Source organism: Pristiophorus japonicus, chromosome 22, assembly GCF_044704955.1.
Source record: "Pristiophorus japonicus isolate sPriJap1 chromosome 22, sPriJap1.hap1, whole genome shotgun sequence".
Lineage (NCBI taxonomy): Eukaryota > Metazoa > Chordata > Chondrichthyes > Pristiophoridae > Pristiophorus > Pristiophorus japonicus.
The window spans coordinates 38645434-38667383 of record NC_091998.1 but is presented as its reverse complement, the minus strand read 5'-3'; the positions used below and the strand labels follow the sequence as shown (position 1 = coordinate 38667383).

The 21950-nt window shown below is 49.7% G+C and overlaps 1 long non-coding RNA gene across 2 annotated transcripts in view; it reads left to right on the top strand.

Moving 5' to 3' along the window:
• Positions 1–20917, top strand: part of LOC139234958 (uncharacterized) — a 31313-nt gene extending 10396 nt beyond the window's left edge. For both annotated transcript variants that reach the window (XR_011588372.1, XR_011588373.1), the window contains 2 exons: positions 3574–3934; positions 20677–20917. This is a non-coding gene — a long non-coding RNA (uncharacterized lncRNA). The remainder of the gene's footprint in view (positions 1–3573; positions 3935–20676) is intronic.
• The last annotated feature ends 1033 nt before the right edge of the window (positions 20918–21950 follow it).

The window sequence follows — 21950 nt, the reverse complement described above, 5'->3', positions numbered from 1 at the left end:
TGACTGTCAATGCATTCGCTATTTCCAAGGCCACCTCCTTAAGTACTCTGGGATGCAGACCATCAGGCCCTGGGGATTTATTGGCCTTCAATTCCATCAATTTCCCCAACACAATTTCCCGACTAAAGGATTTCCCTCAGTTCCTCCTTCTTACTAGACCCTCTGACCCCTTTTATATCCGGAAGGTTGTTTGTGTCCTCCTTAGTGAATACCGAACCAAAGTACTTGTTCAATTGGTCTGCCATTTCTTTGTTCCCAGTTATGACTTACCCTGATTCTGACTGCAGGGGTCCTACGTTTGTCTATACTAACCTTTTTCTCTTTACATATTTATAGAAGCTTTTGCAGTCCATTTTAATGTTCCCTGCAAGCTTCCTCTCGTACTCTCTTTTCCCTGCCCTAATCAAACGCTTTGTCCTCCTCTGCTGAGTTCTAAATTTCTCCCAGTCCCCTGGTTTGCTGCTATTTCTGGCCAATTTGTATGCCACTTCCTTGGCTTTAATATTATCCCTGATTTCCCTTGATAGCCATGGTTGAGCCACCTTCCCTTTTTTATTTTTACATCAGACAGGAATGTACAATTGTTGCAGTTCATCCATGCATTCTCTAAATGTCTGCCATTGCCCATCCACTGTCAACCCCTTAAGTATCATTCGCCAATCTATCCCAGCCAATTCACACCTCATACCTTCAAAGTTACCCTTCTTTTAGTTCTGGACCATGGTCTCTGAATTAACTGTTTCCTTCTCCATCCTAATGTAGAATTCCACCATATTATGGTCACTCTTCCCCAAGGGGCCTTGCACAACGAGATTATTAATTAATCCTCTCTCATTACACAACACCCAGTCTAAGATAGCCTCCCCCCTAGTTGGTTCTTCGTCATATTGGTCTAGAAAACTATCCCTTATGCACTCCAGGAAATCCTCCTCCACCGTATTGTTTCCAGTTAGGTTAGCCCAATCTATATGCATATTAAAGTCACCCATGATAACTGCTGCACCTTTATTGCATGCACCCCTAATTTCCTGTTTGATGCCCTCCCCAACATCACTACTACTGTTTGGCGGTCTGTACACAACTCCCACTAGAGTTTTCTGCCCTTTGGTATTCCGTAGCTCCACCCATACCGATTCCACATCATCCAAGCGAATGTCCTTTCTTACAATTGCATTAATTTCCTTTTTAACCAGCAACGCCACCCCGCCTCCTTTTCCTTTCTGTCTATCTTTCCTAAATGTTGAATACCGTTGGATGTTGAGTTCCCAGCCTTGGTCACCCTGGAGCCATGTCTCCGCGATGCCAACCACATCGTATCCGTGAACTGCTATCTGCACAGTTAATTCATCCACCTTATTCCGAATACTGCTCGCATTGAAGCACAGAGCTTTCAGGTTTGCCTTCTTATTACACTTTGACCCTTTAGAATTTTGCTAAAATGGCCCTTTTTGTTTTTTGCCTTGGGTTTCTCTGCCATTCACTTTTACTCATCTCCTTTCTGTCTTTTGCTTCTATCTCCATTTTGTTTCCCTCTGTCTCCCTGCATTGGTTCCCATCCCCCTGCCATATTAGTTTAACTCCTCCCCAACAGTACTAGCAAACATTTCCCCTCGGACATTGGTTCCGGACAGCCGGTGCAGACCGTCCGGTTTGTACTGGTCCCACCTCCCCCGAGCCTGTTTCAATGCCCCAGGAATTTGAATCCCTCTCTGCTGCACCACTGCTCAAGCCACGTATTCATCTGAGCTATCCTGCGATTCTTATTCTGACTAGCATGTGGCACTGGTAGCAATCCCGAGATTACTACTTTTGAGGTCCTACTTTTTAATTTAGCTCCGAGCTCCTTAAATTTGTCTCCGCGCAAGAGAGGCAGGCAGTCGGACTGAACGACCCCCTTGACTGCCCGCTGCCTGGACCGGTTAATGGCCACCTTGGCCAGGCCCAGGAACAGTCCTACGAGGAGGCTTCCGACCTGTCCCCTCCCCTCCACACAGGATACAGTCAGTCTATAATGCTGTATTGGAATCAACCTACAACAATATTGGTTTTGTATCCTTTAGACAATGAGGATTCAAAGTGATTCCTTAAACAACGAGGATCCAAAATTTGCCAAGTGAATGGAATCAGCTTAGCCAGTCAGATGGGATGATGAGCAAACAGGAAACTTGGGCGAATTAGTGATTCGTGATAAGTGATAATGCTGTGAGTTCTGAGGGATCCTAATCCATTGTTCCTTGTAAATCAGTATAGAATATATCTCAATTGGTGCATCTTTTAGGCATTGTGTTGGGTGGAAGGATTGCTTCACTAAACAGGGTCCTGAGCTCCTTAAGCCAGCAGAGAATGAACTTGTCCACTCCCATGTCCAGGATTGTTTCCCATGGAGTTACCTGTTGGGTCAAAAGTTGTCTTCACATATAGAAGCATTGCGCGCTGAGGAAAAGGCACGAACACAGGTGGGCGTGGCATCCACGGGCAATGTGACTGAGTCTGTCCGACATGTAGGGTCACTATAATCCTGATTGCCCAACCCTTCCTCCCCAGTACTCCTCTACAACCTCAGAACATGGGCTGGAAAGTGGGATTAGGCTGGATAGCTCTTTCAGCTGGCACAGACTCAATGGGCTGAATGATCTCCTTCTGTGCCCTAAGTTTCTATGATGTGCAGTGTTTTATATTCATTTTTGGATCACTTTGCCTCAGTATTTAGCAGGGAGACTAACGGGGCGGACATGACATTAGAAAAATAGATCAAAAAGTTATCAAGACATTTAAAAAAGAAAGGTGGTGCGGAGTGACGGGGTTGCGCAGAGCTAATTGATAAAATAGTGAAACTCGGAGGATAAACTCCTGGTCCAGATGGAATGTACCCGCGCATACTAAAATCAGCTTGGAAGGTACAGCGGAGACACTATTTTATATATATTTATATTGAATAGAAAAGGGAACAACGCTAGAGGACTGGGAGACAGCTAATGTTATTCCTACATTTAAAAAGGGATATAGAAGAAGTCCAAGTTTAACAACAGAGTTAGGAAAGATAATGGAATCTTTATTCAAAGATGTAATAGAAATACAACTAGAAACTGAAAATATAATAAAGAATGCATTTCAAAAGTAAAGATCATGCTTGACCAAACTTATTAAATTCTTTGAAGAAGTAACAGAAGAAATAGACAAGGTCATGTAGTAGATGTAATATACTCATCCATCCCGAGTTGCCCTAAGAAGATGGAGGTGGTGGGCCTTCTCCTTGATCCACTGCAGTCCTTATGCTGAAGGTGCTCCCACAATGGTTTTAGATAGAGATCTCCAGGATACTGACCCAGCGACGATGCAGCAATAGTGATAAATGTCCAAGGTAGGATGTTGTATGACATTGCTGCTCGTGTCCTTCTGGGTGATGGAGGTCACAGCGCAAGGACGTGCCGTCAGGGTAACCTTGGGGAGTTCTCTCCTTGTCCTGTAGATGGTACACACTGCAGCCAATGTACACCAGTGATGGAGGGGTGGCTATCGAGTCGGTGGATCGACAAGCCATCCAGTGCTAAATATTGATATTTTTCTCCTCAGCTGTATTGTCCCAAGAGTGGAAAGTCGACACTCCATGAAATGTGACAGCAGAGGGAAGTTTGTGTGTGCAGATTCCATATCATTACAGTTATCCATCACATCTGGCAAACCAACCGCGAGGTGGATTCTGGTTTAAGAATGATGAATGGACGTTATCGTCTGCAGCCTTTCACTCCGAATATCGTAATCAAGAGTCAGAAAGGTTACACTATCGGACCTGGCTGTCTGGAGACCTGAAAGATGGCGACTGTTCCCTGCTTATAAACAACATCACACAGGAAGATTCAGGATCTTTTCAGAATAGAATTTGCAAACAGTGATAAGTTTAACGACTTCCCTGTAACACGGCTTCATGTTTCTGGTAAGTGCTGTGTTATAACCACTCCACATTCACATTCAACAGTCAATGGGAACTAACATAAACTGGCAATTACATATTAACAATAAAGACACATTATTAGAACGCCACGGCTGATCATCAGTAATGTAGTGCTATCTTCTAGTTCAGTCCTAAAGCAGTCTCTAATTGACTAAATGTCTTGACTGTGTCCGGCAATGTTAACAGGTTATCGACAACCGTCTTTCTCTCTAATCGTGTTTAAAAGTCTGACATAGACAAAAGAAAGAGGGGGCATTTCTGTAGCACTTTTCATGACCTCAAGCCCTCCCAAAGCATTTCCCAGCCAATGAAGTACATTTTGAAGTGTATTCACTGTTGTAATGTAGGAAACTATAGACCAGTTAGCCTAACATGTGCAGTTGGGAAAATGCTGCAATCCATTATTAAAGAAGCAGTAGCAGGACATTTGGAAAAGCAAAATTCGGTCAGGCAAAGTCAGCATGGATTTATGAAGGGGAAGTCATGTTTGACAAATTTGCAGAAACTCTTTAAGGATGTAACTAACAGGGGAACCAGTGGATGTGGTGCATTTGGACTTCCAGAAGGTATTTGACAAGGTGCCACATAAAAGGTTACTGAACAAGATAAAAGTTCACGGGATTGGGGGTAATAATCATCATCATAAGCAGTCCCTCAGAATCGAGGAAGACTTGCTTCCACTCCTAAAGTGAGTTCTTTAGTGGCTGAACAGTCCAACACGAGAGCCACAGACCCTGTCACAGGTGGGACAGATATTCGTCGGGGGAAGGGGAGACGGGTGGCACTGATTTACCACACGTTCCTTCCGCTGCCTGCGCCTGACCTCTTCACGCTCGCAGCGTTGAGATTCGAAGAGCTCAATGCCCTCCCGGATGCACTTTTTCCACATAGGGCGGTCTTCGGCCAGGGTCTCCCAGGTGTCAGTGGTGATGTCGCACTTCACCAGGGAGGCTTTGAGCGTGTCCTTGTAACGTTTCCGCTGCCCACCTTTGGCTCGTTTGCCATGAAGGAGCTCCGCATAGAGCAATTGGTTAGGGAGTCTCGTGTCTGGCATGCGAACTAAGTGGCCTGCCCAGCAAAGATGATAGAGTGTGGTTAGTGCTTCAATGCTGAGGATTTAGCCTGGGCGAGGACATTGATGTTAGTGTGTCTGTACTCCCAGAGGATTTGCAGGATCTTGCGGTGACATCGTTGGTGATATATCTCCAGCGACTTTATGTGTCTTCTGTACATCGTCCATGCCTCTGATCCATACAAGAGGGCGGATATTATTACAGCCCTGTAGACCTTGAGCTTGGTGGTAGGTTTGAGGGCCTGGTCTTCGAACACTCTTTTCCTGAGGCAGCTGAAGGCTACACTGGCGCACTGGAGGCGATGTTGAATCACCGCATCAACGTCTGCCTTTGTTGACAAGAGGCTCCCGAGGTATGGGAAGTGGTCCACGTTGTCGAGGGCCGCGCCATGAATCTTAATGATTGGGGGGCAGTGCTGTGCGGCGAGGACAGGCTGGTGGAGGACCTTTGTCTTATGGATGTTAAGGGTAAGGCCCATGCCTCGGTGAATACATCGACCACATCCTGGAGTTCAGCCTCACAATATGCGCAGACGCAGGCGTCGTCAGATATTTGGGTGATCTTGGACCTGGCCTGGAGGCGGTGCAGGTTAAACAGCTTCCCACTGGTTCTGTTGTTTAGTTCCACTCCAGTGGGGACCTTGTTGACTGTGAGGTGGAGCACCGCAGCGAGGAAGATTGAGAAGAGGGTTGGAGCGATGACACAGCCCTGTTTGACCCCGGTCTGGATGTGCAATGGGTCTGTAATGGATCTGCTGGTAAGGATCACGGCCTGTATGTCGTCGTGGAGCAGCCGAAGGATGTTGACAAACTTTTGGGGGCATCCAAAACTGAGGAGGATGCTCCATAAGCCCTCAGGGTCGACAGTCTCAAGGCCTTTGTAAGATCGAAAAAGGCCATGTATGAGGGCTGGCGCTGCTCCCTGCATTTTTCCTGCAGTTGTCGTGCTGCAAAGATCATGTCCATTGCTCCCCGTAGGGGACGAAATCCGCACCGTGACTCTGTGAGGAGCTCCTCAGCCACAGGGAGAAGACGGTTGAGGAGAACTCGAGCGACATCCTTCCCAGTGGTTGACAGCAGGGAGATTCCCCTGTAGTTGCCGCAGTCGGATTTGTTACCCTTTTTGAAAATGGACACGATCACTGCATCTCTGAGATCTCCTGGCATGCTCTCCTCCCTCCAAATGAGAGGGATGAGGTCACGTATCCGTGCCAACAGCGCCTCTCCACCATATTTTAGCGCCTCAGTAGGAATTCCATTCCGTAGCCGTGTTATTCTTGATTGCTTTATGGCTTTGCCGACCTCGTGCAGCTTTGGGGTTTCACTGAGGTGGTGGCAGGTTACATGCTGCGGGATGGAGTTGAGAACACTCGAGTCAAAGGCAGAGTCTCGATTGAGAAGTTCTTCAAAGTGCCCCTTCTAGCGGACCGTGACAACCTTGGTGTCCTTGATGAGTGTTTCCCCATTCTTGGCCTGGAGTGCGGTGGGGCCTTGGGAGTTTGGACCGTAGGTGGCCTTAACTGCGATGAAGAATCCTCGTATGTCTTGGCTGTCGGCCAGTTGTTGTATCACCTGCACTTTCTCCATCCATCACTTCTTTAGGTCCTGGGTTTTTTGCTGGACCTCACCTTGAGCCGTCTGTAACGTTGCTTTGGAGCTCCTGAGTTGGGTTGTTGCTTGAGGCTCAGAAATGCTCTGCGGTTACGATTTACTAGTTCTTGGATCTCCTAATCGTTTTCATCTAACCAGTCCTGGTGTGTTCTGGTTATATTATATTAGCATGGATAGAGGATTGGCTAACTAACAAAAAACAGAGAGTCGGGATAAATGGTTCATTCTCTGGTTGGCAACCAATAACTCGTGGGGTACTGCATTGGAGGTAGTTCAGAGAAGGTTCACTAGGTTGATTCCGGGGATGAGAGGGTTGACTTATGAGGAAAGGTTGAGGAGGTTGGGCCTCTACTCATTGGAATTCAGAAGAATGAGAGGTGATCTTATCGAAATGTATAAGATTATGAGGGGGCTTGACAAGGTGGATGCAGAGAGAATGTTTCCACTGATGGGGGAGACTAGAACGAGAGGGCATAATCTTAGAATAAGGGGACCGCCCATTTAAGAGGGTTGTAAATCTGTGGCATTCGCTGCCTCAGAGAGGTGTGGAAGCTGGGACAGTGAATAAATTTAAGACAGAAAAGGACAGTTTCTTAAACGATACGGGGTTATGGGGAGCAGGCAGGGAAGTGGAGCTGAGTCCATGATCAGATCAGCCATGATCTTATTGAATGGCAGAGCAGGCTCGAGGGGTCGGATGGCCTACTCCTGTCCCTATTTCTTATGTTCTTATGAAACATGGAAACCAATTCACGCACAGCAAAACTCCCACAAACTATAAAGAGATCAATGACCAGATCTCTGAGAGAGTGATGGGCCAGTGCTCCCTGAGCTGTGAGCTGTTCCTCCATGCTCACCCAGTGTTGTCAATTCAAGGGTTTCGGAGAGAACGTGCATTAAGCGCAGTGACAGACACACCATCAAGCCTTAAAATCGGAGAATAATTTCTCTTGCATAGTTACACAGAGTTACATGGAGTTACTCAGAGTTACTCAGAGGCTACAGCACCCAAACTGGCCATTCAGCCCAAATGATCGATGCAGGTGTTTATGCTCCACATGATCCTCCTCCCACCCTACTTTAAACCTTCTATTCTTTTCTTCCTCGTGTACTTATCTAGATTCCCCTTCAATGCATCTGGGCTATTCGCCTCAACTTCTCTCTGTGGCAGCAAATTCCACATTGTCACGAGATGCACTGCAGCAACTCACCAGGACTACTTCTGCAGCATCTCACAAACCCACGACCTCTACCAACTACAAGAACAAGGGCAGCAGGTGCATGGGAACGTCACCACCTCCCAGTTCCCCTCCAAGTTACACACCTTACTGACTTGGAAATATATCGCTGTTGCATCATGGTCACTGGTCCCCCCCACCCCCGAACAGCACTGTGGGAGCACCTCCCCCACATGGGACTGCAGAGGTTCAAGAAGGCGGCTCACCACCTTCTTCTCAGGGGCAATAAATGGTGACCTTGCCAGTGATGCTCACATCCTGTGAATTAATAAAAAAAGAACATTATCTGCACTCTCTTGGAAAATAAGTTTCTCCTTGAATTTCCTATTGAATTTATCAGTGACAAACCTATATTTATGGCCCCGAGTTTTGGTCTCCTTCACAAGTGCAACAATGACTGCCCTATCAAACCCATTCATAATTTTAAGGATCTCTATCAGGTCACCCCTCAGCCTTCTCTTTAATACAAAAAAGAGCCCCAGCCTGTTCAACCTTTCCTGTTCGTTGTAACCTCTCAGTTCTGGTATGATCCTTGTAAAAATACTTTCTCTCACGGGACTGTGATTTCTATTTAAACTGATGCTTCATGTTATATTTATCAAAAAGGATCCATTCTCTGTGCGTTAGATTTCACAGATAAACCCAGGATATTCCCTGCTGGAATTAGTGTCAAACACTCCAAATATAATATGAAGCATCAGTTCAAATAGAAATCACAGTCCCATGAGAGAAAGTATTTTTACAAGGATCATATCAGAACTGAGAGGTTACAACGTCCAGGAAAGGTTGAACAGGCTGGGACTCTTTTCTGTATTAAAGAGAAGGCTGAGCGGTGACCTGATAGAGGTCCTTAAAATTATGAACGGATTTGATAGGGCAGTCGTTGTTGCACTTGTGAAGGACACCAAAACTCGGTGCCATAAATATAGGATAGTCACTGATAAATTCAATAGGAAATTCAAGGAGAATCTTCTTTTCCAAGAGAGTGCAGATAATGTTCTTTTTTTATTAATATAAGCTTCACCTACAACACCACGTGCAATGGAACAGCACTTGTGTAAGGGTTTCTCGGGGAGTGTTGTTGTGCCTTGGGTGTCTCTCTCTGGGCTTCTGCCCTCACAGATTATGCCTGGCCTGTGAGGTACCCTGAGTGCTGCAAGAGCACCCCTGGAGAGACTGTGTCCACAGCTTATGAAGGGAGTTTTGAGACTCGTGCGTCCCCACAGCTTATGCCTCGCCTGTGAGGCACCTGTGAGTGTCAAACACTCCTAACCCCTTCTTCCCGAGTCTGTGACACACAGTTGAGCGTTTTCGAGGCGCTCCTAGCTTCCGTTACACTGTTCTGACATAAGACCCACGATCAGGAGATGTAATACAATAGAGCTGAGACAAGGTGATTCCAAAAGGAACTTAGGCTTCCAATTTATTTGACAAGGTGTAACTCAACAACCAACAAAACAATCCCCCTAAATCCCACTAAACGGACACAACGAAAATCTTTACACAAGTTTAGCAGTACAATGCCCAATCTCCCACCTTTCCTGGCCTAACTGAGTTGGGAGTTCCGGGAACCAGAGGTTATACTCACTACTGTGCCTTCTGCAGTCTGGTGGTTTGTTTCTTCTATCTTCGGTGTCTTCGGACACTGGTTTTCCTTCAGTGTCGAGAGGCTTGCTGGTTGTTGGATCACGAGAGCAGGGAACCACGCACAATGCCTCAGAAACCCCTTTTTATAGCCAGATTATCCAGTCCGCCTCTCCTGCTGAAATCGATCCTTCCCATTGGTGGGCTTTGTGATTTTGAAAAATGGAGCAGTTTTAGATTATTGCGGGTTTTTTCCACTGATAACCTACTCAAGGTTTGAGTGGGTGTTGATTGTGTTGGCTTCCTGTAGCCATTGTGTAGGCCCTTGGTTTGTTTTGGGTTCCCTAGTTTTCTGAAGGTCTGCATAATTTCCTTCCATAGTGTAAACATGGGGAAGACAATAGCCCGATAATGGCGATGAGTCAGTCCCACAGTTTTCGAGCAAGTGCTCTCCCATTGCCTTGAAAGCCCCATGCTTCGGGCTGACTCTGTCCCACCATTGGCCCTCCGGTGTCCTCCCCCGTCCAATCACTGCTCTGCCAAGGTCAGACCGTCTCAGTTTCAATTTCACATTGCAGCACAGACAGATCCCACAGCCCTTTTCCTTCTGGGTAAAATGAGGGGGGTTTCGTCCTCCCCTACATAATCCCCCATCTGATACAGTCAGACACCACTCGAGTGTGTCAAAGTTCAGGGTGGTGAGAAAACCCCAGGTGTCCCAAATTGCCCAACTTTCCCCAGTTTAACTCTAAACTGATCCCGCCGATATATATCGTAATTCCTTTTAACGCGGTACAAAACACAGAATCCAACAGGTTACAATATACGACCGCAATATACATATATGTACTTAAAGTTGCAGCAGTAATTGTAAATTGAGACTCATTTCAGTCTTAACCATAAAACAAAGAAACCTGCCCTACAAACTCCCCAGTGGCCATGTATGAAAACACAGTCATCCCTGGGAATAACAAAACCGCATAAGTGTCGCGGTCAAGCTTTGTTTACACGCCTTGAGTGTTTAGCAACGGCTCTCCTGTCTGTGCAGTAGCCTGAGGAACTGCTTTCTTTTTCCTTTTCTCCTGAGCTTACAGCTTGTAACTAGCAGATAAGCTACAATCAGGAGTTGGCCGATTACTAAGGCATTCGATCCCACCCGGATCCACGCAGGTATGTCTGCCCGTATCCCCAAATCCCACCATGCTGGGGGTTTAATCTGGGCAATCTCCCCTGCTAGAATTTCAGTTTTCTGCTCCATGGTGTAAAAATGTTTTTGAGACAAATCCACTGCCTGGAGGAGGGCTGTAAGTTTCTCAGGTAGTGGGGCAATGGGATAGCCAAAATGGGCGACATATTGTTGTAGGTGGCTGAGGTTGTTTTGTACCGTGAGGTGAATCGTGGAAGGTTCAGGGATGGGTGTGATTCTGGTGTGTGCCACTTGAACCTCTGCCCTGGGTTTGAAGCAAAAGCTGCTGTACGGTATTGGACACCATCTTCCCAGTCCGTGTTCATACCGTTGGGCACTTGTGGTGACACAATATGTCCCACCACCTACATATGCTACCTGTGGAGGCATGTGGTTAGGGGCCATTACATCCATTTTGCAATTGATAGGCTCTGCCCCAGCAGTGCTGAACCCTCATTGTGGCCTTGCAAAAGCGTTCAAGTGCTGGGGGCACAGGATTACCTGTGCTCCCCTGCTCCGACAACCCGAGAGGTCTGTACCTGTCACAGTGTGTTCCCACATTGTGACATAAGGTGAGATCTCTTGGAATCGAACATGCACCCCTCCACGAATGACTCCCACATCCTCCACTCGGTACAGGGGTGCTGGTCGTGGGGACGCCTCCATCATGGGCATCCTGACCACCACACCCAAGATGGTATGGTTTGACTTTCCACAGTCCACCGGTACCGGGTAGGCTTCCGACGCTACACGAAGTTGGCAAGGACTCAAAACATTATAAGGGTGCAGTGCTGCTAAGTGCTGGTTGCTGATCCAGGAGGGGACCTGTCCCTGTCTCAGATCCTTGAGGTTACTCTCCCAGCAACCAGGCCCCATAGAACACGCACACCTCATTTTGGGCGGCTTGATCGGAGGCGTTACTATCCTCCCGAATCAAGGCTTTTATACCCCTGGCCTGTGCCTCCAATTGAGAGATAATCTCCTTTAAGTGAACTGTCATTGCCACCTCTTCGTGGAGCGCGGATCCCACTACGGTATTCTCGTCCCCCAGGATTTTGCGCAGCTGATTCTTTAGCCCATTTATCTGGAGGGCCAGCTGCACGTTATCCAAACTGTCTATGGTGGACGCCCCGGTGTTAAACCCCGTGAAAATGTCATTTAAAGTGCCACGCCTCTGCCTGCCCGGTTCAGCCCTATCCCACTGTTTATACAAGTCTGTCACTTTGACATCCCCGAAGTCCAGTTCATAGAACTTCCGGAACATCTTCCGCAGCAGAGCCTGGTATAACAGCTCGGTTTCCCGGGGACACCACGTAGGTAGGCTGACTTCTGTCAGATTTAGCACCACTGATGCCACCGCATAGTGTACCCCCTGATAAAGTAGTTTCTCGGTCGGGACCAACACTAAACCATTCCCCGGCTCCCTGGTTGTTATCGGGCACCCGTGTGGGACGGTGGGCTTGGCCGTGGGTGGGGGTTTTCTTTCCCGAACCACAAGTTCGGTGGCGTTTACTGGTACCCGGGGATTGGGGGTCACACACGCCTCCCCGCTGCGATCCCATACCACCCCATTCCCGACACCCTACCACCACCTATAGAAAGCAATGGAGACCCCCTCTGAACACACGCGAGTGGATCCCCACATACACAAATAAATCCCTTGGTCGTACGCCCACCATTTCTCCCAGCACACCGTGACCCCGCCAGATGACCCACTGATGATTCGGTAGGTATCATTATCCAAACGTTCCCAGTCCGAGTGTCGGTCTCCCACGTCCCTCTTGAGCTTTCTGAGCCACCACCACCGTCCCAGAGGTATGTCCCCTTGGCAAGTTAGGCATACCTTCCTGCCTTCTGTCACTCTCATTCTGGAAGTGGCCACAGTGATCTCTGGGCAGGGGATGGAGGCCTCTCCATAGGTAAAGTCCTTATGGTTGGAGTACTTGGTGGAGTTCGATCCCAACCACCCAGGCCATCTCCCCTCTTGGAAGTAGGTGACCCGGCCATCCGCCACCGGAGTCCTTTTTCCTGTGGTCATTGTCGGCGCTCTGCCCCTGGAGCATTCGAAAACCAGGAGTCCTCGGTGTCCCCTCGGTGCCCGCTGCAGATCCTTAGCGATACCAGCATCACTAACGTCCAGTAGGGAGGTGTTGACATCTGAAAGGCAAGAAGAACATGGCCTTGCCTTGAGAGACCTCTCCACGCTCGGCCCGCGTAACATGTTCCAACACAAAAATGCTGTACCCAACCGTCACTGCCTTACCTAAACAAATATGCACACAACACAAAGTAACAAAACAGGAAGGGAAAATATATAGCCGCCACCCATCCCCGGGTGGCCAGGCTACATCCTGTCACTGTACAGGCGTCGTCGACCACTCGGCTGACCGTACCCTGGGGACCAGGATGCCCTCCGCTGAGGGGCTCGTATAGTCCCCCTTAATGAGTCTTGTGCTGCCCTCCCGAGCCCCGGATAATCGGTGGAAGACCCTTGCTAGCGCAACAGTGCACCCTCCCTGTTGTCTTTCGCCTTCTCGGTCTGGGGCGGGCAGCTAAGTAAACAGGGAACCATGGCGCCCTGGGCTGTGGCACTCTGTCACTCCTCCTTACTGTCGGTGCAGAGCCCGTTATGGGCTGCAATGCTATCTCCTCCACCTCTTGGGCTAGCCCCAGCTGATCCACCATGGGAGGTTCAGCTTCCCCTTGGACCTTGCTAATGGTAGAGCCTTTCTCCCAACTTCTGTTAGTGGGCTGGGAACCTCTTCCCAGTGGTGGGATAGCCTTACTGGAGCAGTGAACCATCCCTGGCTGTAGAGCTTCGGGGCCCGCTGCCTCCTCTGGAGTCTCCAAATCCAACGGGGCCTATTCTTCCCCCAGTGCCTGATTCCCTTCCCTTGCTCGTCCCCTTGTTTTTTACCTCTTTTGGGGTCAAACAATTTCCACTGATTAAAGTGATACCACTTCACCCGGCGAGGCAATTCAACCGCATCGACCATTGGGCTAGCCTTGTCGACTATGCTGTATGGTCCCATATACAGTGGTTCAAATACCCCAACCCGGGCGAAGCTTCTCACCATCACCTGGTCGCCCACCTTCCAATCTGCGGGGTTCCAACAGCAGCCGATTGGCACGGTGCTGTTTACCCATGTTGTTGACCGCCTGCCAGTGAATCTGTTGAAGCTGTTCAAACAGATTCCTGACGAAGTGGTCCCGGTTCACCTCTCAAAGCTGCCATTCGGTGAGAACCGGCGCCAACACATGCACTGGGGTTCTCATGATCCGGCCAGTCATCAGCTCATGGGGTGAGTACCCTGTGCTCTTTGACTGACTGGCCCGGATTCCCATGAGGACCAACGGTAAGACCTCCACCCACTTGTTCGGTGAGTGTCCTGTCTCCTTGCGCAGCCTTTCCTTTAGGGTCCGGTTCAGGCGTTCTACGGGGCCTGAGGACTGAGGGTTGTAGGCGACATGCCATTTGGCTCTTATTCCCAGCACCTTTAGGGTGGCCTGCAACACTTGGCCGGAGACCACTTCACCCGGCAAGGCAATTCAACCGCATAGACCATAGGGCTAGCCTTGTCGACTATGCTGTATGGTCCCATATATAGTGGTTCAAATACCCCGACCCGGGCGAAGCTTCTCACCATCACCTGGTCGCCCACCTCCCAATCGGACTCCATGACTTGAGGTAGACCCCACCGAGAGAACACCTCCCTCACCAGGATTTTTGCAGTCCCCACTGCGGTAGCTGTTCGGCAAGGGAAGGCTTCCACCCACTTGGAAAACACATCCACCAGGATGAGGCAGTATTTATAGCCTCCCTGGACAGCCGGTAGGGGTCCGATGTAGTCGATCTGGATCGATTGCCATGGTCCCTCTACCCGCCTGACGTGTCCCATAGACACCTTCCTTTTCTGAGGGTCTGGGTTGTTTGCAGCGCAAACCAGACAGCCCGCACAGAAGTCGCGGACGTCTTCCCGGAGGCCTGGCCACCACCCTGCCTTTTCTACCCGTTGCCAGGTAGATTCCGGCCCGGGGTGTCCTGCACCTGGACCCTCATGGGCCAGCTGAAGGAATTCCCTCCAGTGTTGTGGCGGCACTACCCATTTGTCCCCTTTAAACAACATGCCTTCCCACACAGCAATATCTGCAGCACTGTATAGGCCCTCAGCCTTTCCCCATTTTTGATAGCAGCCAAGGCAGCCTTCAGGTCCGGATCCTGCATCTGGACTACTTTAAGGTCCAGGGCCGCAGCCACCCCTACGCTCCCTTGTGTCCCTGTCTTGCTTCTTGCTGCTGCTATCCTGCCTGCCTCGTATGGGTCCCATTGGCGACCCTGGACGAGCACCTTCCCTTGCCAGCAGGTCTGCCTGCTGGTTACCTTCCTCCCATGGCTCAGTTTTGGAGTGGGCCTTTAACTTATGGATATATACATCCCCGGTTTCTCCCACTGCAGCCACGATCTTTTCTAGCAGGGGTTTGGTCACAAGGGGCTTCCCATCTGCAGAGGTGTAACCCCGGCGTGACCAAATCGCCAGATACTCTACACGAATTGCAAGTGAACATACTGTCCGAGCAAATCATGTTTGGGGTAGGGAATTCCTCGGGGTGTGTGACCACATACATCACCGCCGAGAGTTCCGCCTGCTGGACGCTCAGGGTGCATGGGAGGTTAAGAGCCAACGCAATCCCTGCCTTGGGATCCCAAACTACGCAGCCCGCAAGTCTTGTACCCGCGGACACCGAACTGGAGCCATCAACATAGATCTCGCGGCCTGTGGGGTGTATCCCTGCCCGAAATCCAAAGTTGATGTCCCATACCCACTCTACAGACCATCTATGCGGCTGCCCTGGATAGATTAAATTTGCTGCGAGCCTGGGCTCGCAGAGGCCCTTGACCTTTAAAGTCATTTGAGAGAGGAGGAGGGTCCAGCGAGTGATTCTAGCACTGCTCACTGTCCCATCCTTAATCCTCCCGTCCAACAGCGTCTGCGTCGGGGTATGATGGGTGAGGAGTGTAATGGGGGATACTCCGGTGAAGATCTGAGCTCTCATTACTGCCCAGTGAGTGGCAAGCAAGTGCCTCTCACAATTGGAGTATCTCTTTTCTACCTCCGTGAGGACCCTGGAGGAGTACACCACTGGTCTCAGCTGACCGTTTCACCCCTGGAGCAACACTGCACTTAAGCTGTCGCCACTGGCTACCACCTCCCCCCCCCCCTCCCCATCAATTGCCCCAGGGCTGGTGCTACCTGCAAGTCTCTCTTAAGACGGACAAATGCTGCCTCACAGCCCTCGTCCCATTCCCACTCGACCCCCTCATGTCGGAGTCTGAGCAGAGGGGTGGCCGTGGCTGCATCGATCTCGATGAAGTCCCTGCAGTAGCCAGTGATTCCCAGGAAAGACCTTACCCCCGACACATCCCTAGGGACAGGGAGTTCCTGCACTGCCTTTCTTCTAGCTTTATCAATGGCCCTTTCTCCTGCCCTTATCGTCAGGCCCAGGAATTTTAATTCTCCTAAACCTATCTGGGCTTTCTTGGGGTTAACTTTAAAACCCCCTTCCTTCAGTAAGACCAGCAGTTTGGCCAGCAGTGGAACGTGTTCCTCACTGCTGTCTGAACAACAACAGGTCGTCCACATACTGGACCAGCTGGTGTGGTTGGCTGAAGCCTTTTAAACAGTTCGCCATGCATTGGTGAAAGATGCTGAGACTATTATGAAAGCCCTGTGGGAGGCAGCTCCATGTATACTGCTGTTCCCAGAAGGTGAAGGCAAACTTGTACTGGTCTTCCCTCCGTACAGGGATAGACCAGAACCCGTTGGATATGTCCAACGCTGTGAACGTGGTTGTGGATGTAGGGATTTCCCCTATCAGATCCGCAACCACCGCTACTGTGGGAGCACAAGCTGGGATGTTTTTATTGAGCACCCTATAATCCACCGTAGCCCTCCAAGAATTGTCCGGTTTCCTAACCGGCCAAAGCGGGGAGTTGACATGAGTGGCTATGGGTCTCAAAACACCCTGCTCGACAAGCGAGCTTAAAGCTGTCTCCAAGTCTGCTTCTGCCTCTCAGGGAAAGCCATACTGCTTTTGCGGGCGGGACATGGGATCCCCATCTATTCTAACCTCCACTCCTGTGACTCTCCCACAATCGTGTTTGTGGGTGGCAAATGCTGCAATATTTGCTTGCACACAGGCCCAGTACTCGGCCGGGGTGTTACCGACCAGAACCTCCAGGTCGTAACCCCCTTTTGGCTTCATTGTGCACGGAGTCCGTTTTCCCTGTTTCTTATCAATAACCATGACTTCTCCCTCTGCTCCCGTGCCCACTGTGCCCCATAGACAGTGATTTCTCAAGTCTACTAGGATCTGGCGAGCGATGATAAAATCAGCCCCAAAGATCCCTTTTCCCACTTGCTCCCAGTTCATCAGGACGCACTTCCATTGTGTTTGGAGTGCTCCTAAATGAACTCCGAGCGGGACTGAAAAAAACCCAGCCTTCTCATTTCCTGTGAACCCAACTAGTTGATACGGCACCCCGATTGATAGAGGTGAGGTTGCGGGGTCCTCCGAATGGACTATCGTGCTGGAAACACCAGTGTCCAAAAGGTAAGTACCCAATACACCCTTGACCCAGGGTCGTCCCCAGGGGTCGTATTCTAGTGGGCACAGGTATGCAGGCTGGGTCTGGGCCAGTCACGGCCTCTGCACTGGCAGGGTTGCTGGTGCTTCCCTGCCTGTTGCTGTGGCTACCTTCCCAGTCCCCTCCAGCGCTGTCCTCACTGCAACTACTATCTCATCAAGGGATGGTGAGGTGCTCCCTCCACTTCCCCCACTCTGGGCGGCTTGTGAAGGACTTCTCCCCCCATATCTCTGTACTGGGCTCCTGCAATCCCTTTTAAAATGCCCAGCGTTCCCGCACCCGTAGCACACTCCCTCCTTATCAGACGAGCAGCCACCCTCCTGGTGCCATTCCCTTTTGGGGATCTAGTTGGGTTTTACTTCATTTACCCGACCTTTGGAGGTTTTCTCCTCCTCCCCTCCTCCATTCCGTTTGACCAGTGCCAGTTGCATGACCACTGCTTCCTCGGTGAGGTTGGGGTCCCGGGAATCGAACCACAGTTCTGCCCTGGCCTTGAGCCGGGGCAAGCAGTTAGCCACCAGCATCCTCAGCCAGCGGCCAGTCTGTACCGTGGAAAGATTCGCCCGGTCGAGGAGCTCCCCACAGGCTGCGTGGTATACCACCCACAGCCTGTCCGCAAACGCCTGCGGGGTTTCCCCTGCGAGCTGCCTTGTCCTTTCGACCCGTCATCGAAGCCCATAACCTCAAGGACGGCCCTCTGGACCTCAGTAAATGTCCGCTGCCCCCTCCGGCATTCTGCCGGTAGGGCCTGGTACAATTTGCTGTCCAGAGAGAAGAGCAGCAGCTTCCTCGTCGCATCCATTAATTTCCCCTGCCTTCATCACCTCCATGAAGTGGATAGACGGGTCCCCGCTGCAAGTGAGTTTGGCCAGATGGGCCACCATGGCCCTGAGTGATTGAACTCCATGGGGAATAATAAAGTCGCTCTCCAGTGCTCCCTGACCTTGGCCACCTCCCTGCGGAGGATCGTACTTGCGCTGCCTGACCGGGCACATCTGCCTTGGTTCAGGATCTTTCTGCGCTGGTCCCTCTACCTCCGGCTGTCCCCCCATATCCGGTGCAGCAGACAGTGCCTGGTCGCCTGATCCAGCCCTTAACAGACCCTCGGCGGGAGCCTCACATCCCTGCTGCCGAGCGGGACACATTGGTCCTGCCCCCAGCCCTGGGTATGCTACTACCTGCGTGCCCCGCTCCTCCTGGTACCCCACCGGACAAACCACCGGTGCCTCAGGAGGTGGTCGGGCGTCTCTTGCCTTTGGATTCTCCTCCAACCCCCAATACTCTCCTTTGTCCCCTGTGGATCCTCCAGGTCCCATCAGGGCGACCATCTCCTTTGCCTGGGATAGAGCGTGGGTGAGAGTTTTAATCCTCTCCTGACAGGGACCTTGATTTGCAAACTCACTGCTACTGGCCACTTTATAGGCTGCCTGTACGTCTTTTAATTTATTCTCTAGTTCCCAAATTTTCTGGGTGTACCGAGAGTTCTGTTCCCGGAGGGACCCCTCACTACCCTTGGCCTCAGTGACCTGACACTGAAGGTAGTCCCGGCTATTTCGAAAGGTCTCCTCCAACTGCCGGTTCCCTTGCTGCAGTTGAGCGTTTTCGAGGCGCTCCCAGCTTCCCTTACACTGTTCTGACATAAGATCCACGATCAGGAGATGTAATACAAAAGAACTGAGACAAGGTGATTCCAAGAGGAATTAAGGCTTCTAATTTATTTGACAAGGTGTATCTCAACAAACAGCAACACACCAACAAAACAATCCCCCTAAATCCCACTAAACGGAGACAACGAAAATCTTTACACAAGTTTAGCAGTACAATGCCCAACCTCCCACCTTTCCTGGCCTAACTGAGTTGGGAGTTCCGAGGACCAGAGATTATACTCACTACTGTGCCTTCTGCAGTCTGGTGGTTTGTTTCTTCTATCTTCAGTGTCTTCGGACACTGGTTTTCCTTCAGTGTCGAGAGACTTGCTGGTTGTTGCATCACGAGAGCAGGGAACCACACACAATGCGTCAGAAACCCCTTTTTATAGCCAGATTATCCAGTCCGCCTCTCCTGCTGAAATCGATCCTTCCCATTGGTGGGCTTTGTGATTTTGAAAAATGCAGCAGTTTTAGATTATTGCGGGTTTTTTCCACTGATGTTAACCTACTCAAGGTTTGAGTGGGTGTTGATTGTGTTGGCTCCTGTAGCCATTGTGTAGGCCCTTGGTTTGTTTTGGGTTCCCTAGTTTTCTGAAGGTTTGCATAATTTCCTTCCATAGTGTAAACATGGGGAAGACAATAGCCCGATAATGGCGATGAGTCAGTCCCACAGTTTTCGAGCAAGTACTCTCCCATTGGCTTGAAAGCCCCATGCTTCGGGCTGACTCTGTCCCACCATTGGCCCTCCGGTGTCCTCCCCCGTCCAATCACTGCTCTGCCAAGGTCAAACCGTCTCGGTTTCAATTTCACATTGCAGCACAGACAGATCCCACAGCCCTTTTCCTTCTGGGTAAAATGAGGGGGTTTTCGTCCTCCCCTACACTTGTCGTAACCTGGGTCACTGCTGCTGACATACCCAGGTTAGTCTCAAACAGTGTAAGTCATCATGGCATCACTCTGACATATATTTCTGTTCTGAACCTGATCCCATCACTGAAACACTATGAGCAAACTCTCACCTGCAGAGTCAGTTATCCATCTCTTTCATTGGAGCCGACCATCGCACGAACTGTGCAATGTAAGTATGGCATCCTTTATTCTACATTACCCGTTATAGTCTACTTTGTGCACAGCGACATCCCACATACAGCAATGTGGTTGTGACCAGATCATCTTGTCTTTTTACTGAAAAATATTCGCCAGGACACCGGACAGAACTCTTCTTTGAATAGTGTCATGGGATCTGTAACATGTACCTGAGAGGGCAGATGGGGCCTCGGTTTAACCTCTCATGCGGTGTTCCCCTAGTACTGCCCCTCCGATATTACAGTGCTCCCTCAGTACTTCCCCTCCGACAGTGCTACACTCCTGCAGTACTGCCGCTCCAATAATGCAGTGCTAACTCTGTACTGCCCCTCCTACAATGCAGTGCTCCTTCAGTACTGCCCCTCCAATATTGCAGTGCTCCCTCTTTACTGCCCCTCCTACAATGCAGTGCTCCTTCAGTACTGCCCCTCCAATATTGCAGTGCTCCCTCTTTACTGCCCCTCCGACAATGCAGTGCTCCCTCAGTACTGCCCCTCCTACAATGCAGTGCTCCCTCAGTACTGCCGCTCCGACAGTACTACACTAATGTGTTGACCTGAATTGCATGCTTTGTGATGATCACCTTTCACCACATCATTTCTCAAATTGCTTCACAGCCAGTGTAAGTCAACTGATCTTTATTTGTTTTTAGATGCACCACGCAATCTCTCCATTACTTCTCTTGCAACGATTAAAAATTCAGCGATCAGTATAACAAGGGAATTCTGAAGTGATATTCTGCCCTGTGGAGAGCTTCCCAGCTTCTAACCTAACGTGGCGACCTCAAGGTGTCACAATGAACAGGAGAAATTAGAACAACGAGCTGTGGTTGGAGTTTCCTCACAGTCTCCAGCAACCCAGGATGTACCATCAGTGTGTGGCAGAGAATGAACGTGGAGTGGTGGAGAGGGCCATAACCATCACTGGACCGTGAGTGTACAGATACTTTCATACCTCTCCAACTACAAATTAATATATACAGGAGACTTTGGTCATAACTGTGTTAGTAAGAGCAAGTGACAGTTCTGTGTGATTGAGGAATCACCAGCTGTTACATATCCACAGGCACACATACAAGCATACACACACTCACAGACACAGAAACACACTCGCAAAGACAGTCATACACACACACAGAAGCACACACGTACAGAGACAAACATGCACAGAACAGAGACACAGATTCACACACGCAGACACACACATGGAAACTAATCCTTGCATACAAATACGCACTCACATTCACACTTGCACACACTCACACTTGGCACTCTCACAATTATGTACACACACTCACCCATGCACACACCCAAGAGTTGCTATTGCCACCCCGATTAATCCAGTTACTCCAGAGTCTGGATCTGCTCAGTTCGTCTTTGCTGCTGATCGGAATCTGAGCGATGGAATGCCGATCATGATCAGAGAAAGCACAAGAACACATGAAATAGGAGCAGGAGTAGGCCATTCGGCCCCTCGAGCCTGCTCCACCATTTAATAAGATCATGGCTGATCTGATCATGGATTCAGTTCCACTTCCCTAGTCGCTCCCCAGAACCCTTTATTCCCTTATCGCTCAAACATCTGTCTATCTCTGCCTTAAATATATTCAATGACCCAGCCTCCACAGTTCTCTGGGGCAGAGAATTCCACAGATTTACAACTCTCTGAGAAAATAAATTTCTCCTCATCTCAGTTTTAAATTGGCAGCCCCTTATTCTGAGACTGTACCCCTAGTTTTAGTTTCCCCTATGAGTGGAAATATACTCTCTGCATCCATCTTGTCGACCCCCTCATTATATTTTATGTTTCGATAAGATCACCTCTCATTCTTAAGTCAACTCCCACATGTCTGAAATCAATACGGAGACCAAAACTGCATGCAGTACTCCAGATTTGGCCTCACCAATACCCTGTACAGTTGTAGCA